The sequence below is a fragment of the Glycine max genome, chromosome 10 (assembly GCF_000004515.6).
Source record: "Glycine max cultivar Williams 82 chromosome 10, Glycine_max_v4.0, whole genome shotgun sequence".
NCBI classification, from domain to species: Eukaryota; Viridiplantae; Streptophyta; class Magnoliopsida; order Fabales; family Fabaceae; genus Glycine; species Glycine max.
The window spans coordinates 16,990,930-17,008,165 of NC_038246.2; the positions used below are offsets into that span (position 1 = coordinate 16,990,930).

The window sequence follows — 17,236 nt, forward strand, 5'->3', positions numbered from 1 at the left end:
AGTGTCTCACGGAAGCTTTTCAAGGAGGTGAGCTTAGTTATTAGAGGGGTGTGTGTAGCTAAGCTCTAGCTTCTCAAGGAAGTTTTCTGAAAGAAGCTTCTCAAGGAAGTTTTCTCAAGAAAGCTTCTCAAGGAAGCTACCTAGTCTATAAATAGAAGCATGTGTAACACTTGCTGTAACTTTGATGAATGAGAGAGTCTTGTGAGACACAACTCAAAGTTCAACTTCTCTTCCCCTTTTTATTCTTCAATTTTGTGCTCCCCCCTCTCTCTTTTCCTCCATTGAATCATCCTCTCCAAGCTTCTTATCCAAGGCACATTCTTGGTGGCGAAGCTCCTTCTTCCATGGCTTATTCCCTAGTGGATGGTGCCTCCTTTCTCCTCTTCTCCTTTTCCTTCCACTGCATCTCCATGGTGGAAAATCACCATTGAAGGACCTCATTGAAGCTCAAAGATCCAACCTCCATAAAAGCTCCACAAGCAAGCTTCCATCATCTAGTGTCAAGGGAAATTGTCTTGTGTTAAGGGAGATTGTTCGGTGTCGAGGGTGGTAACCTCGACTAGTGTAAGAGTTGTAGGTTTGTGAGGCATGTCAAGCTCCCCTAGCTTGGACGACTGTTGTTTAGGCTTCTTCTGGCAAGTTGTCTGGGGTGGACATGCTTTTGATCTTGCAAGCAAAGTTAGACGTGTTAGGTGGATGATGTCCTTATATATGACAATTCAGCCCTTTTTTGATCATTGGAGGATGCATTGAAGACAAATGTTTCGTTTTGTCTTTAGCTACAGGCGAGTGCAACACACACATATTACTCTTGCATATGTATCACTCATGAAGTGGGTGTGTACTAAAGATGCAATACGTGGGTGAGTGGAGCTGCATCATGGTTTAAAAAATTAAGGCACCATTTTAGCTTATGCGAGTTACCGAAAAGTCACGCCTCCACTAATGGAGTGAAAGTCTGATTTTTGATCGTCACCATTTTCGAATTTCTACTTTCTCTGGATACAAGTGTAGCAACATTTACAATGTTTGATTGATATGTTCATCAAATTCTAAATAGAAGGGCTTCCGAATTCCTTCACACCCAAAATGAAAATAATGCAAACATACCCACAATAATACATGACTTTTTCAATTGCTCTTTTATTTTTGAAATCAATCTCACAACTTACAGCCTTATAGAGAAAATGCTTTTAACATCATTTATTTTGGGCATTTAACATCGGTTTTGAACAAAGGTTAAAAGTATTAATGTTAACATCGGTTATAAAAAAACTTATGTTAAAAAAAATCGATGTTGTAAAGTAAGAAATAAACCAGAAAAGGTAAAATATGCAAAAACAAACCGATGTTGTGTCAAAAATAACATTGGTTTTAGTGAGATATCCTAGTGAGTTTGATTTAATATAAATAATTCATATATACAAGTCAGTATCATCTTTAAATGCAAGAAAAACCTTCACCTAGTGGTGTACCACAATAGAGTCTTCGATCATTATGTGGTCCACATCTAGTCCTAGTGAGACATCCTCATTGGCATACTTGTGGAGAATGTGCCTCAAACAAAGACATGCACAAATACTTATAGTCATATTACACTAGACACAAACCCGCGTGTTGCGCGGGTTGATAAATAATTAAAGAAATATTTATATAAATCATTTGTTTGATAAATTAAATTTTAAAATATAATTGTGAATTATATTTTATATTATTTTTTTGTTAAAGGAGACAAAAAAAATTATGTATAAATTAAGATATTTTTTATTTATCAATATATTTAGAAGGGAATATTCTAAAATTGGAGGCTGGCCACTCAACAAAAGTTGATTAACCTGAAGATAAAATAAGCATTATATATAAATTTGATAAGTGCAATATTAGAATAAAGTGAAATTGACATAGTAAAGCAGTCTAAGAAAATATATTTAATGAAATAAAAAAATAGTCAACCATAATGGTAAAAAAACATAAAAATGATGTAAATAAACACCAAAAATTGTTCATTTAAATAGACCTTTTGTATTTATTTCCTTTTTCCGGTGACCTATTTTTGAATTTTGTTTTCTTTGGTGTGATCCATTTTAAACTTAAAAGTAAGATTAACTCTTCATCAAAGGATGTCAGACCAACTTGTTTATTCGTCTTTCTCCTTAATGGACTTTCAAAGATTGAATAAACTTCATTTGATGATTAAGATGCATCTTTTGACTTATTGGATGCTTTTAGCTTTGAGCTTTTACTTATCACAGATTGTTTTTACACACTTTTTAATAGATTTTCTTCTTCTTTTGATGATGAAGATGCATCTTTTAACTTCTTCAATAGTTGTAGCTTTGGACTTTGATTTCTAACCATTTGTTTATTTGCCTTCTTTCCTAATGGACTTTGTGAGATTTGATAAACTTCTTCATTAGATGATGAACATGCACCTTTTGACTTGTTGGATGCTTGTAGCTTTGGGCTTTAACTTATAATTAGTTCTTCACCTGACTCATCCGATGATATTTGTTGTGTTGAAGTGGGTTCCTTTTTTCATAAAAATATTAATTAGTGGATGAAAGTGTCTTTGTAAAAGGTATCAATATGGGGTATGTTAGCCTTATTTTCATTTCGGGTGTGAAGGAGTTCAAATGCTTTCGTGTTTAGAATTTGTTACACATCTCAATCGAAAATTGTGAATGTTGCTATGTTGGTGTCATCATATACTTTCAATTTTATCTTGAACCAAACAAGATTTCAAAGTTTTTAATATTTATTTAATTATGTTATAAAAAATAATTCATTATATACAAAACATTAAACCTTGTTGGGTACTTGGATGATTGCCTGCATTCTCTGCAAGTGTATTGATTTCCCTCTTTTGTAACTTTCTTTTACCATCTCTCACATGCAACATAATTCAAAATTCAACCGAACCATCGATCTCATTGATTGTTGCAATTGTGAACACATTATTCTGTTATTTTATATATGTTAAAACTAAGAAAAAATAAAGTATTATTGAATATTATGAACATGAAGGTCATGATAGGGTTGCATACATGTGATTTTGATACCATCTCATGGATATTATATCTTGCAAAGATCTTCTATTTTTTGACATTCTCTTGTCAAGATCAATGTTAGTAGAATTTGGAGAAGATAGTTCTTTTATTTAATGTTGCTCCATTTTTTCTACAAAGTAGTTATTTAATATGAAATTTATAATTTTTTAGCTACATCAATCAAAGAATTAGAATAAACTAACAATTTTGTTTGTTGAATGTTACAAAATGTGCAATAAAACAAAATAAAAGAAGGAAGTTCATTTTACTCTATCTGAACTTTAATAAATCAGGATTGTCTAGATTGATATTGATCCTTGTACTTGAAGTTGAGTTGATTGAATACTTATCTAAAAAATATTATTAAAATATAATTGTTAGTAAATTAAAATTACTATAGTAAATAAAATATAAGAAAATTATTGTAAGCAGAAAGTATGATATAGACTACATTGAATTGAAATTATTTATTTATTAAATAAGTTTAGTTGAAAATAATACTAAAGAAAGTAAAGAAACATCTAGAATAAATAAATAAATATCAAATTAAATAAACATGAAAATATAAAAATATAGAGATAGGAAATTAGGGATCAATTTTTATATATATAATTAGCCTTAGTTTCACTTTGGTTATTAATCAATTGATCTAAGGAAATTTCCAAAGAAAAACGTCTGATTGATTTTTTTTATTATTTTATTATTATTTTTCAAGATATTTTGATTATTTTATTATTTATTTTGCTTTTTTTTAGTTTAACTGAGGTTACAGCGTGAACGATCGGTTAGATTTTGTTTTAAAAGTGATTAAATGATATTACAACACAAATGATAGGTTGAAATTCATTTTATCATCTATTAGGTGAGAAAACGACTTAAATAAACGGTAAAAGCGCGATAAAGACGAAAGAAAAGAAAACCGAAAATAATTTTCTTCACGGAAACATCTCGGAAGCATTACGGAAGCACCTCGGCTTGGATTTTCTTCACGGAAATAATTTTTTCCACTAAAAACAGATGAAATACATAGCTAGGGGGCTGAGGGATCCTTAAAACAACCCCCTTCAGACTATTTATAGGAAAAAGGGGGAGGAGGTTGCCGCCCAAGCGAGCTGGGTTACTTCCTCCAGAAGCAATCCAGCTTTGAAAAATACTCTGGAAGACCCACTTGAAAATTTCAAAATTGCTATTCGCACCCTCCATTTTGATATGTTCACCCCCCTTCTTTCGTAATTTACGGAAAAGTTATGAAAGCCTAGAGGACATGATTTTTTTTTCTTTTTTCTCTTCCTTCTCACCCATATTAAGTGAAATATGCTTATTTAGGGTTATGGAAATTTTACGAAAGCATTACGGGTGTCCCGGAAGCCCATTTTTTAACAAAACAGGGGAGGTGGTTGCCACCTAGGTCGCCCAGGCGAGGTCAGCTAGCCTAGGCAAGCTAGGGTGATTCCACCTTAAGCAAGAAAATGCCCAGAAACCTCTAGAAGGGCCCAAATTTGAAAATTACTATTTGCACCCCCATTTTACTAAATACACCCCCTTTGCCCCCTTTTTTGCTGATTCTTTTTCCGTAACGTTACGGAACCTCACGAATTACATAACGATACTTGTTTTCTTTTTGTAATGTCCCGAAACTTTACGGATTACGCAACCATCCCCTCTTCGGCTTCTAGAATGTCACAGAACTTTACGGATTGCGCAATAATGTTCTTTCAACTCCTAACATGTCGCGAAACTTCACGGATTGCCTAACGATGAGCGTCAAGGATCTCGAAGTGATCAAGAGAGGGTCGCATCCCAACAAACAGATGGTCCCCGAATGAAATTAGGGTATAACAGCACGTGTATTAATTGTTTCTATGTTCCCATCCTTTTGGCTGGTTTTCCTTATTAAATAAAGTTGCTTGATTTTTGCATTGGATTACTTCTGTTTTGTTGTCTAAAAGTTGTGAAAACATGTTAATCAACTTCAGTTTGAGCAATGATTGTTGTTGATCCTCAACAATTTGGGCTAAAACCCCAGTGTAGTAAACACTGTGGTGTATCAAGAAGAAGTAGCAGAATATGAACGAAAGGAAGGGAACATGGGGAATTATCATTAAGTTCTACTGAGAGAGACACATAATGAGAGGTAGCCAAGCTTCAAATATTTGAAGTTCTAGCTAGTACACTTGAATTATTATCTTTTTTCTTAAGCTCCTTTACCTCTGCCTGGTAGTGGCTGGGGTTGAGTAGGCTTATGTGACAGGGCAGCAGAGATTGGGAAGTTAATTTATGGTTTTGGGTTGCAGATGAGTGATTTCAGTCATAAGCTAATGATAAAGTTTCTGTGGGGATGTAACTGTGTTTAGATGTTTTGAAGGTATTTCTATATTAAATGTTAACATTCATAAGACCTAAACCTTGCCGACAAGATGAAAATGGTTATGGGGAGGCAAACTTGCAGAAAGAATTTTAAGTGTCATGATTTTTTGGCTCTAGCTATTTGCTTGGAGCCAACTATGTAATTGGATTTTTGGATGTTACTATTATTCATCAATTAGTTACCATTGTCTGCAACGTTTTCAGTTTAGAGTGGAGGCATGCGGACAAGCATGTGAGTATGACTATGTACTATGTAGTGCATATATAGGTCATGGGAGAAAAGCCTATTGGCAAATGACTGAATTGATCTTTCTCCCAAAAGAAATGACAGGAATACACTCTTTTAAGCAAACTCCTTCTCCGCATCTTCTGTTGGTAAAAAAAAAGGCATGAGTGGAATCTTAATAATAAAGGCACTCTCTAAATGATAATGTTCTTCTTCTTTCTATGATAGTACATGATAATGGTAGAGGACGTAGCTACATGTTACAATATAACTACCGTGGTACTCCAGTCAAGGGAAATTCGATAAAGTAATAGTAGTAAAATTGTGCACATCTGATTAAGTGGAGTCTTTGTTTTTTACAGTATGGGAAGCGTGTTAAGTACACACATCTCCCCCAACATTTTCACATCAAAGAACCAAAGTAACTAAAAGCAACAAATAATTGCTTCCTAGAATATATGTATTATTTTTCCATTAAATTAAGACTTTGATCATGTATGGTTATTAGTATTAGAGTAAATTACTCTAACATGTCTTTAAAAAAGATTATAACCATGAGTTTTTGTGAAATTATATATTTTTTTTTACATTTATACTAATTTTCTTAATTATTTAAAAAACTGTCATACCCTAATTTTGTTCGGGGACTATTGCTTGATGGCATGCAACCTTTGATTGACCACTTTGAAGTACTTGGCACCTTTTGTTGCACAATCTGTGAAGTCCCGAGATGCGCCGGAAATCAAAAGGAAGCGTGGTTACGCCATCCGTGAAATTCCGTAATTTGACGGAAACCAAAAGGAAGTATTGTTACACAATCCGTGAGTTTTCGTAACTTTTTCGAAAGCTAAAATACATGATCCGTAAGGTTACGTAACCTTATGGAAAGAAAATAAGTGTCGTTACGAAATTCGTAAAGTTTGGTAACGTTACGGAAAAAGAATCACCAAAAAAGTAAAGGAGGGTGTATTTAGTAAAAAAGGGGGTGTAAATAGGAACCAGACCCACTTGGGCCTTCCAGATTTTTCCTCCAGAAGGCGGTTGCTTCTAGAGGAAGCAACCTGGCTCACCAGGGCGAGCTGAGCTCGCTTGGGTGAGCTGGGTGGCAAGCTCCTCCCCTATTTTGCTATAAATAGGGGGAGGAATGAAGAAGGAAGGGGTTCAGCCTTCTTGGCACTTCGTATTCTCTTGAAATTGCTGAGGAAAATTGTTTCCGTGAAGAAAATCCAAGCCGAGGCGCTTCCGTAACGTTTCCGTGGGTAATTACGCGAAGATTTTCAACCGTTCTTCGACATTCATCGTTCGTTCTTCGTTTTTCTTCGGTCTTCAACCGGTAAGTACCCCAAACCGAGCTTTTCAATTCATTCTATGTACTCGTGGTGGTCCCCATTTGTTTCGTGTACTTTTATTTCTCGTTTCATTTACTTTCCGTACCCTCTTTTGACGTGCTTCACTCATTTATTTAAGTCATTTCTCGCCTAATAAAAAAATAAAATAAATTTTCATCGATCATTTGATTAGTAATATCCGTTAATTTCTGTTAAAATGAAATCCGACCGTTCGGTCGTGCCGTAACCACGTTGGAAATCAAAAAAAAGGTAAAATAATAATATAATAATCAAAAAATACCTTTTAGTAAAATAAAGCAAAAAAAATCAATCGGACGTTTTTCTTTGGGATTTCTCTTTCTTAATTGAATTGACTAATAACTAAAGTGAAACTAAGGCTAAAATCAACCCGCAAAGTCAAGCTTGTCCACAAAAATTCATTAAAAAAGGATTTGAAAGTTTATTATCTCAATTTTTCTTACCAAGTAAATGGATCATTTTTAAGGTCCAACGCCTTAAAATGATCACCTTCCAAGTAAAAAGAATCGCTTGATTCACCCTTAAAGAAGAACTACGTAGGTCTGATTTCCTCTTCGATGGAGGGCACGTAGGAACAAGAGCCCCACTTATGTCGACCTCAAAAAATAAAAAGAAATAAAAGTTAAGGTAACACAATTTCCACAATTCTAAAAAATAAGGCTGTTGTCCTTTGAGACAAACGTGAGAGGTGCTAATACCTTCCTCAAACGTAAATACAACTCCCGAACTTGGAATTTTCTTTTTGACCGGTTTCCTTCGGTTTTTTCGACGTTTTCCACAAATAAAAGTTGGTGGTGACTCCGCGCATCTTTCCTCCCTTGGAAAGCGCACCCGTGACCCTCGCCTCGCTCGCCCGCAAACAGGCATGTTGCGACAGTTGGCGACTCCACTAGGGACTATTTTTGTGTGTTAGGCCTATTTTAGGAAATTGTGGAATTGTGAAAGTTTGTGTGTGCATTTTTGAACTGTGTAAATATAATAACTGCTATCTTTTCCGCATTTTTACACTGCATTCTAAGCACCCACGGGTTTGAGTAAAAAAGGGGCCCTATACCCGGGTTCATGGGAATCTAAGGAGTGGAGGTGAATCTATGATCATGCTAGGTCTCCGACTTGCTTGATAATAGTGAAACCTCATCTAGAGCTTTCTCTCTTTATAATATGTTGTCGCCGGTATTCCATACCGCCACAATATTATTATATTGAGTGATGATACCTCTAGAAAACGGTCATGTGAGTTATGAATTGTTGGGAGTAGTTATTAGAGACCCCTAGATATTGTCCTATAGGTTCCCAAATAGGGGCATGGAGCGAACACGCTCCGTGCCATTTGTTCTCATGCATTTTTCTTCGAATAGCACGTAAATTATAGTTTTGCTAGTGATATTTTGTTTCTCTAGAGCAATACATCACTTTTTAATACACACGTTGAGGTGCCATAATGCCTAAAACGTAGTATTAAAAAGATGGATCTTTTTTATCTCGTATATGTAAATTACCCCTTTGTTGTGTTTTCTTTCCGTTTCATGCATGCGCATTGCATCATTCATATCGGAGTCTTGATCCACCCCTTTTTTAGGTAAATGATGGGGACAAATCAAAACGGAAAAAGATTTTATCAAGTCAAGATTAAGGGTCTAGATGTCACCAGTCTCAAGGAGTTGGGACGATTGATGGGACCTCTCCAAAGGCAAGCCTTCCGCAAAGTGTATGGAAAGATTTTAGATTTGACCGTAGCGGAGGTATTTACGGAAGCTGTTGTATCCCTCGCCCAATACTATGACCAGCCGTTGAGATGCTTCATGTTTGGGGACTTCCAAATGGTACCGACTATTGAAGAGTTTGAGGAGATATTAGGATGCCCTCTTGGGGGAAGAAAACCGTATCTTTTCTCCAGGTTTCTTCCCTCCATGAGTAAGATTGCAGCTGTGGTCGGAGATTCGGCAAGAGAGTTGGATCGCATGAAGCAAACTCGAAACGGCGTAGTGGGCCTACCGCGGAAATACTTGGAAGGCAAGGGAAGGGATATGGCAAGTCAAGAGAAGTGGGTCCCGTTTGCGGATATACTAGCTTTTCTGATCTTTGGGGTTGTCCTCTTTCCGAACGTGGATGGTTTGGTGGACCTAGCCGCAATTGATGCTTTCCTTGCATATCACCATAGCAAGGAAAGCCCAGTGGTGGCTATCTTGGTGGACTTATTCTATACATTTGACCAAAGGTGCGAGAAGAACAGCGCACGGATCGTCTGCTGCTTGCCCGCTCTTTGTGTGTGGTTGGTTTCACACCTATTCCAACAAGACATAAGACACCCGTGTCCGCTTCAAAGTTATCGCTCGTGCGTCGAAAAAAGAAATGTCGATTGGGACCAACACTTGGCTGGGATAGAAGGCAGCACAATTAATTGGTTTCCTTGATGGAAGGAAGGAAAGGAGGGAGTTCTCTTCTCATGTGGGGACTACCCTAATGTTCCGTTGATAGGGACGAGAGGTTGTATTAACTATAATCCCGCACTTGCCATAAGACAGCTAGGGTACCCCATGAGGGGAGCACCAATGGAAGAGAACCTCTCGCCTTTCCTTGTGAGAGATTTCGGCGCGCAAAGTCTCGAGGTTGTACAAAGAGTCCACAAGGCATGGAGAAGTCCGTTGAGGAAAGATAAAGAACTTAGGGGCATCCATAATGGCGTCATCGGTGGTTCTCATGAATGGCTAAGAGCTCATACGCGAGGGTTAGATTGGCTCTCCAAGTTGAAATTTATCGATGAGAAGAACTTCGAAGCTCCAAAGGAAGATGAAGAAGTCCAAGCTCTAAAATTAGAGCTAGGGAAGGCAAGACTCGCCAAAGAAAAATTCAAGACAGCCGCTACAAACATCCGGAAAGAGTGCACCGAGTTACGAGAGGAAAATGCGGCCACTGCAAGAGCCCTTGAACAAGAAACCAAAAGGGCCCGCAAGGAGGAACATGGCCAAGATAAATTACGAGGAGCTTTGTGGGGCAGCAACAATGAGCTCAAGCTCCGGAGAGAGGAAAGGGACAAGTCACGGGTGCATGGCATGATCTTAAAGGAAGAGTTAGCTGCTTGCTTTAGATCCAAAAGGAGTTTGGCTCAACACTTGGAAGCCACGGAGCAAAGCATGCTAGCTATCATAGGGCAATACAAGGAAGAGTTAAACCAGTCGTTGACCCATGAACAAAAGCTAGTAGAGGACTTCGCACAAGCGTACGCCGAGAAGGAAGCAAGAGGGAGGGTGATTGATGCATTGCATCAAGAAGCGACCATGTGGATGGATAGGTTCGCCTTGACCTTGAATGGAAGTCAAGACCTCCCGCAACTATTAGCCAAAGCAAAGGCCATCGCTGAAGTGTGTACAGCCCCTGAGGAAATTCATGAGCTAATCAACTACTGTCAACACATGATAGATTTGATGGCCCATATAATTAGAAACTGTTAGGTTCTGTTGTAACACTTTTGTATGATCTTGGCTAGATAAAAGCTTTGTTCCTTTTTATAAAACGAGAAGTTCTGAAACTCATCACGTTATCTAAAAATCTTGAGGTGGATCCAAGTGCTCTGATCATTCATTAGCATATTCATGTTTTGGTGGCATACTCACCATTGTTTGTTTCTTTAGGGAACTCACAATAACTAAGAAAGTGCAGAGGCACCCCTATAACACTCAATCCAGAAAAATGGATAATGAAGAGGGAGTGCAAGAACAGATGAAGGCCGACCTATCGACCTTTAAAGATCAAATGGCTTCTATCACGGAGGCCATGCTAAAGCTTCAGAAAACTATAGAGGATAATGCCACGGCGACCGCCTCCAATACAGCTAGGGAAGCGGAACCGGTGCTACAGCCCACAATAAACTTAGGCCGAGATAGAAACACGACGGTGTTCGGTTGGAGGTATAGTCCTCAAGCTTACCCTTATGGCTTGCCTCCAGACTTCACTCCCCGTACCGCTCCGGACGATTTGAACCAAGCCCCTACCTTCGAGGGGCAACTCCCTCCTTATGCCGATTATCCCCTGCAAGAAGACAATGAAGAAGATGCCCGTCTAGGCCCTCTACTGCCCCTCAAGGATCCGGCCCCCCATGAATTGCCCCAACCAAACATAGTCCGCCATGTCCCGTCTCCACCCGCACCCGTTAAAGAATCCGTTCCCTTTGCAAAAGATAAGGGAAAGATTGATTTACTTGAAGAGAGGCTGAGGGTGGTAGAAGGCCTCGGCAACTACCCGTTCTCAGATTTGGCGGATCTGTGTCTGGTACCTGACATCGTCATCCCTCCCAAGTTCAAAGTACCAGATTTTGATAAATACAAAGGGACGACATGTCCAAAAGGACATCTTCGGATGTATTGCCGAAAGATGGGGGCATATTCTACGGACGAAAAGTTGTTGATGCATTTCTTTCAAGACAGCTTAGCCGGAGCAGCAGTGGCATGGTATACCAATCTGGAAGCTTCTTAGGTCTGGTCATGGAAAGACTTGGCAACTGCCTTCATTAGGCAGTACCAATACAACACGGATATGGCTCCTGATCGGAACCAGCTTCAGAGCATGACCAAGCGAGAACATGAGTCCATTAAAGAATATGCCCAAAGGTGGAGAAACCTTGCAGCCCAAGTCGTCCCGCCCATGACTGAGAGGGAGATGATCACAATTATGGTAGATACGTTGCCTACATTCTACTATGAGAAGCTGATAGGGTACATGCCAGCTAACTTTGCGGACCTCGTCTTCGCCGGAGAAAGGATCGAGTCCAGGCTGAGAAAAGGCAAGTTTGAATATGCCTCCAACATGGCCCCCAACAACAACAGAAGAGCCCCAGTGGTCGGCACGAGGAAAAAAGAAGGAGATACCCACGCGGTCACCACCGCCCCAACATGGATGAAAGCACCCCAAAATATCCAAAACTCATACCAGCCCAGCCCCCCGAACTTTTCAATCCGAGCTGGGAGCTCCCTCCCAACTCAAGTAAAAGGACCACCCACAATAGAAAGAACGCCTGCCCAACACACAGCTCCAGCCACACCCCGGCCAGCCAATAATACAAGTCCTGGCGCGAGATATAATAATGCCACCGGCGCACCCCGCCCCCCCCCCCCCCCCCCCCCCGAGAGATGATTTCTCTCCTATTCCCATGGCATACTCCGAGTTGTGGCCTTCATTATTGGAAAATAATTTGGTGGTGGCCATACCCGGGAAGGTCTTCCAGCCACCATACCCCAAGGGGTACAACTCGGATGCCAAGTGTGCATACCATAGTGGAGCCCCCTGACATAACATTGACTCCTGCCTGCCGTTCAAATATAAGGTGCAACACCTAATTAATGCCGGTTGGCCATCATTCCAAGAGGGGGGCCCCAACGTTAAAACCAACCCACTAGCCAGTCATGGAGGGGCTAGCGTAAATGCCATTGAAGAGCATGGCCCATCGGGGGCAAAGAGATTAGAAGATGTGGCTACATCTAGAAGCTTCATCTACCAGTCACTGCAAGCGGCATGCATGGTCTCCCGCGGCGGAGACGAAAGGGACGAATGTTTGTTTCACCTCGGGGAGTCACACGACATGGAAACCTGTCCCGTGGTGGAAGAATTGCTTCAACGGCTCATGGACTGGGGGCAGCTCGAAGTGTCCAAAGGAGGGAGGGAAGAACCATAGATTTTCATGCAGTCGGAAGAAAAGAAGGTTCCCCCAAAGCCCTAGTAATATGTTTCACTAGGAAAGGGACCGGCTCCACACCCAAGTACCCCCGGACAACGCCTAAGCCGACGTCGTTTGCATATCAAAGCAATAAGGCCATTCCGTGGAAGTATACCCCTCCCACTTTTGGAGAAAGAGTTGCAACCGAAGTTGGCTCCTTGTCAGCCAAGGTGACCAACATCACCGGCCTCAGTGGCGTAACCCACAGTGGCCGGGTGTTCGCTCCCCCTCACTCGATGGAATTGCCATCCAAGGGGAAAGCGCCCATGGTCCAAGAGCCCACAGACATAGCCGCCCCCTCAAAAGAAGTAGATCCTTCGGTGGTAAAGGGAGCTGAGAAGAAAGAAGGTCTTCAAGGAAAGACTTTGGAAGAGGCTCATGAGTTCCTTCGTCTCATCCAACAAAGCGAGTTTAAAGTAGTTGAGCAACTGAATAAAACTCCGATGAGAATCTCTTTACTCGAATTGCTCATAAACTCTGAGCCTCATCGTGCACTGTTGATAAAAGTCCTCAACGAAGCCCATGTAGCACACGACATCTCAGTTGAGGGTTTTGAAGGCATTGTTAATCATATAACCACCAATAATTATATCGCGTTTGCGGAAGAAGAAATTCCCATTGAGGGGAGAGGGCACAACAAGGCTCTACATGTGTCAGTCAGATGTATGGACCATGTCGTCGTGAAGGTACTCAACGACAATGGTTCAAGTTTAAATGTGATGCCAAAGACCACCTTGGAGAAGCTTCCTTTTAGTGTGTCACGGGAAATCGACGGTAGTCAGCGGGAAGTGATGGGGGAAATCGACATCCCCATTCAGATAGGCCCCCACACTTGCAATGTGGTTTTTCAAGTGATGGACATAAATCCCGCCTACAGCTGCCTCTTGGGAAGACCTTGGATTCATGCGCTGGGAGTGGTCCCTTCGACACTTCACTAGAAATTGAAGTTCGCGGTTGGTGGACTTTTGGTGATAGTGTCAGGCGAAGAGGATATGTTGGTGAGCTGCCCCTCCTCCGCACCATATGTAGAAGCAACAGTAGAATCTTTGGAAACAGCTTTCCAATCCTTCGAGGTGGTGAGTTGTGCCTCTGTGGAAATGAGCCCGTTGCTACCTTCACTCTCCAATGCGGCCGTAATGGTGGCACGGGTGATGCTCAAGCACGGATATGAGCCCGGAATGGGTCTGGGCAAGGACGGCCTCGGGAATGCCAACGTGGTCGATATTAGAGGAAACCCGAACAAATATGGGTTGGGGTATGAACCCGGGATGCTAGGAAGGAGAAATGCGCCATCAAGATTCCGGGCGGATAGGGATGGCCCCACCATGTTAGCCAGTGTTTCACCAGTGCCGGAATAATGTCCGAGGAAGAGGTGGCAGCAGTAGGAGAGGAGTTCCCTGAAGACCCGCCAAATTTCGTGCAACCATGCCATCCCGATTCCCAAGTGGGGAACTGGCACGTGATAAGCCAGTCAAAGGTCTATACCGCTGATTCAATGTAATTAGAGGCTATAGATTCCTTTCTCTTTTGTTTTGTGAAACCTACCTTATTAAATAAACAAAGAGATCTTGTTTCATCTGTTCTTGCAGTTCCATCTTTTCTCATATCATTTTGCATGTTTTTGTTTCTTTTGTTTTGATTGGTATAGATATGAGGGTCGATTCTTTGAGGATCCTAACGACGAGGGTTTGACAATTGATTTCGAACGAGATGTAAGCCAAACGATGAACGAAGAAGAGGAAGAGGACGCCCTCTCACCAGAGTTGGAGAGGTTGATTGCTCAGGAAGAACGCGAAATGAAGCCTCACCAAGAGGAAACCGAACTGGTAAACTTAGGGACCGGAGAGGGAAAGGAAGAAGTAAAAGTAGGAACCAGTATGACCGCACCTATCTGCCAAGGCTTGATAACCCTTCTTGAAGAATATCAAGACGTCTTTGCATGGTCCTACCAAGACATGCCCGGTCTGGACTCCGACATTGTGCAGCATAAGTTGCCATTGAATCCTGGGTCTTCCCCGGTTAAGCAAAAGCTACGAAGGATGAGACCCGAAATGTCTTTAAAAATCAAAGAAGAAGTGAGAAAGCAGTTCGATGCAGGTTTCTTAGTTGTAGCTCGATACCCAGAGTGGGTGGCCAACATTGTCCCGGTCCCGAAAAAGGATGGCAAGGTGCGAATGTGTGTAGACTAGCGGGACTTAAACCGAGCCAGTCCTAAAGACAATTTTCCCCTGCCACACATTGATATATTGGTAGATAATACAGCCAAGTTCGCCCTTTTCTCTTTTATGGATGGTTTCTCAGGGTATAATTAGATAAAGATGGCACCCGAAGATGTGGAGAAGACTACTTTCCTCACCTTATGGGGAACGTTCTGCTATAAAGTGATGGCCTTCGGGCTGAAAAATGCTAGGGCAACCTATCAGCGTGCCAGGGTAGCGTTGTTCCATGACATGATGCATAAGGAGATACAGGTCTACGTAGATGACATGATTGCCAAATCTTGAATTGAGGACGAACACCTCGTCAATCTGCGTAAGCTGTTTGGAAGGTTGCGGAAATACCAACTAAAGCTAAACCCAACCAAGTGCACCTTCGGGGTAAAGTCGGGGAAGTTGCTGGGATTCATCGTAAGTCAGAAAGGGATAGAGATAGATCCCGAGAAAGTGAAGGCCATTCTTGAAATGCTGGAACCATGCACGGAGAAGCAGGTTCGAGGTTTCTTGGGCAGGTTGAATTACATCGCGAGATTTATCTCGCAACTCACCCCTACATGTGAGCCCATTTTTAAGCTATTACGTAAGAACCTGGCGGTCCTGGGGAACAGCGACTGCCAAGAGACCTTCGAGAAGATCAAACAGAGCCTCGCAAACCCCCCAGTGCTCATGCCACCTGTAACAGGAAGACCTCTTTTCCTGTACATGGCTGTGTTAGACGAGTCTATGGGGTGCGTGTTGGGTCAGCACGATGATTCTGGGAAAAAGGAACAAGCCATTTACTATCTAAGCAAGAAGTTTACCGCATGTGAGATGAATTACTCAATGCTGGAAAGGATGTGTTGCGCCCTGGTATGGGCATCACATCGGCTTAGGCAGTACATGCTCAGTCATACCACGTGGCTTATTTCCAAAATGGATCCCGTGAAATACATCTTTGAGAAACCGGCCCTCACGGGACGAATCGCTAGGTGGCAGGTACTACTATCTGAATTCGATATTGTGTACGTCACCCAAAAGGAGGTAAAGGGAAGCGCCTTGGCAGATTATTTGGCCCAGCAACCCCTCCAGGATTATCGGCCGATGCACCCTGAGTTCTCAGATGAAGACATCATGGCCCTGTTCGAAGAGAAGCGGACGCATGAGAACATAGAAAAATGGATTGTCTGCTTCGATGGGGCATCTAATGCTTTGGGCCATGGAGTAGGGGCAGTCCTTGTGTCCCCGGATGATCAGTGTATTCCTTTCACGGCCAGGCTGGGTTTCGATTGTACCAACAATATGGCCGAATATGAAGCGTGCGCCCTTGGGATTCAAGCGGCCATTGATTTTGATGTAAAGCTACTCAAAGTGTATGGAGACTCGGCTTTGGTAATACGCCAGTTGAGAGGAGAATGGGAAACTAGGGATCCGAAGTTGATACTCTATCAAACTCACATCTTGAAGTTAGCCGAATGCTTTGACGACATTTCATTCCACCACATACCTCAGGAAGAGAACCAAATGGCCGATGCATTGGCCACCCTGGCATCCATGTTTCAACTTGCCCACACGGGGATCTGCCGTACATCGAATTCAGATCTCAGGGCAAGCCGGCACATTGTTGTGCGATAGAGGAAGAGCGGGATGGGAAACCGTGGTACTTCGACATCAAACAATATGTTGAGAACAAAGAATATCCACCAGGGATTTCCGACAATGACAAAAGAACGTTAAGGAGATTGGCTACTAGTTTCTTTGTGGGTGGTACCATCCTGTACAAACGAAACCACGACATGACCCTCCTACGATGCGTAGATGCCAAAGAGGCAAACTACATGATTGAGGAAATCCACGGGGGTTCATTTGGGACACATGCCAATGGGCATGCTATGGCCAGGAAGATCCTTAGAGCCGGTTATTACTGGCTCACTATGGAAAGCGATTGCTGCGCCCATGTAAGGAAATGTCATAAATGTCAAGCATACGCGGACAATGTCAATGTTCCGCCACATCCTCTGAATGTTATGTCCGCCCCTTGGCCTTTTTCCAAGTGGGGAATAGATGTCATTGGGGCCATCGAACCCAAAGCTTCGAACGGTCATCGCTTCATTCTTGTGGCGATAGATTACTTCACCAAATGGGTCGAAGCGGCTTCTTATACTAATGTCACGAGAAGTGTGGTGGTCAGATTCATAAAGAGGGAGCTAATTTGTTGATACGGACTCCCTAAGAAGATCAGTATTGACCATGGCACCAATCTGAACAACAAAATGATGCAGGAAATGTGCGAGGATTTCAAGATCCAGCATCATAACTCCACCCCT

At 41.6% G+C, this 17,236-nt stretch overlaps 1 pseudogene; it reads left to right on the forward strand.

Moving 5' to 3' along the window:
• The first annotated feature begins 14,074 nt into the window (after positions 1 to 14,074).
• The window catches only part of LOC106794314 (kinesin-like protein KIN-14M), a 23,179-nt pseudogene continuing 20,017 nt past the window's right edge, over positions 14,075 to 17,236 (forward strand).